This window comes from Arachis ipaensis, chromosome B3 (genome assembly GCF_059453495.1).
Source record: "Arachis ipaensis isolate K30076 ecotype BB chromosome B3, ASM5945349v1, whole genome shotgun sequence".
Lineage (NCBI taxonomy): Eukaryota > Viridiplantae > Streptophyta > Magnoliopsida > Fabales > Fabaceae > Arachis > Arachis ipaensis.
In genome coordinates, this window is record NC_142438.1 from 109,606,333 (window position 1) to 109,608,336 (window position 2,004).

Consider the following 2,004-nt stretch of genomic DNA (forward strand, 5'->3'; position numbering starts at 1 on the left):
TTTTCAAAATTGTGTCTATGATGTTCATCTTGACATTCATAGTGTTCTTGGTGTTCATCTTGACATTCATAGCAATCTTGCATGCATCACATGTTTTGATCTAAAAATTTCATGCATTGCATCTCTTTAGTGTTTTTCTCTCTCATCATAAAAAGTCAAAAAATCAAAAAAATATCTTTCCCTTTTTCTCTCATCAAATTCGAAAATTTGAGTTGACTTTTTCAAAAATTTTTAAAATCAAGTTGTTTCTTATGAGTCAAATCAAATTTTCAATTTGAAAATCTTTGAAAATTTTATCTTTTTCAAAATCTTTTTCAAAAATCAAATCTTTTTCATTTTTCTTAGTTATTTTCGAAAATTTCAAAAATATTTTTCAAAAATCTTTTTCTTAATTTTACATCATATTTTCGAAAATAACATCATCAATTAATGTTTTGATTCAAAAATTTCAAGTTTGTTACTTACTTGTTAAGAAAGATTCAAACTTTAAGTTCTAGAATCATATCTTGTGATTTCTTATGAATCAAGTCATTAATTGTGATTTTAAAAATCAAATCTTTTTTCAAAAACTAATTTCTATCATATCTTTTCAAAAGTATCTTCTCATCTTATCTTTTTCAAAAATCTAATTTCAAAATATCTTTTCTAACCTCCTAACTTCTTATCTTTTCAAAATTTGTTTCAACTAACTAACTAACTTTTTGTTTGTTTCTCAACTTTTTCAAAACTACCTAACTAACTCTCTCTCTCTAATTTTCAAAAATATCTTCCCTCTTTTTCAAAAATTTCTTTTTAATTAACTAATTATTCTTATTTTTATTTTTGATTTTAAAAATTTTCGAAAAAATACTAACATTTTTCAAAAACCATTTTCAAAAATCACTAACTCTTTTTCAAAAATATTTTTCGAAAATTCTCCCTCTCCCATCTTATTCTATTTATTTATTCATTTACTAACATCTCATCTCACATCTCAACCCTCCTCACAGTTGTGTTTCTTCCATTACATTACATTCTTTATCTCCCCCTCTTTTCTTCCACTCACAAAGGGATCCCTATACTGTGGTATAAAGGGTCTCTATTATTATTATTTTTTCTGTTCCCTCTTCTTTGTCATATGAGCAGGAGCAAGGACAAGAATATTCTTGTTGAAGCAGATCCGGAACCTAAAAGGACTCTGAAGAGAAAATTAAGAGAAGCTAAATTACAACAATCCAGAAATAACCTTTCAGAAATTTTCGAACAGGAAGAGGAGATGGCAGCCGAAAATAATAATAATGTAAGGAAGATGCTTGGTGACTTTACTGCACCTAATTCCAATTTACATGGAAGAAGCATCTCCATTCCTGCCATTGGAGCAAACAACTTTAAGCTGAAACCTCAATTAGTTTCTCTAATGCAGCAGAACTGCAAGTTTCATGGACTTCCATCTGAAGATCCTTTTCAGTTCTTAACTGAATTCTTGCAGATATGTGATACTGTTAAGACTAATGGAGTAGATCCTGAAGTCTACAGGCTCATGCTTTTCCCTTTTGCTGTAAGAGACAGAGCTAGATTATGGTTGGATTCTCAACCCAAAGACAGCCTGAACTCTTGGGATAAGCTGGTCACGGCTTTCTTAGCCAAGTACTTTCCTCCTCAAAAGCTGAGCAAGCTTAGAGCTGATGTTCAAACCTTCAGACAGAAAGAAGGTGAATCCCTCTATGAAGCTTGGGAAAGATACAAACAGTTGACCAAAAAGTGTCCCTCTGACATGCTTTCAGAATGGACCATCCTGGATATATTCTATGATGGTCTGTCTGAGTTATCTAAGATGTCATTGGACACCTCTGCAGGTGGATCCATTCACTTAAAGAAAACACCTGCAGAAGCTCAAGAACTCATTGACATGGTTGCTAATAACCAGTTCATGTACACTTCTGAAAGGAATCCTGTGAATAATGGGACACCTATGAAGAAGGGAGTTCTTGAAGTTAATACTCTGAATGCCATATTGGCTCAGAA

The 2,004-nt window shown here is 31.6% G+C and overlaps 1 non-coding gene across 1 annotated transcript; it reads right to left on the minus strand.

The window, feature by feature from the left end:
• Nucleotides 1–1,651: 1,651 nt before the first annotated feature.
• Nucleotides 1,652–1,759, minus strand: LOC148572005 (small nucleolar RNA R71). Its single transcript, XR_015908554.1, has one exon. It is a non-coding gene; the product is annotated as a small nucleolar RNA R71 (small nucleolar RNA).
• Nucleotides 1,760–2,004: the final 245 nt, after the last annotated feature.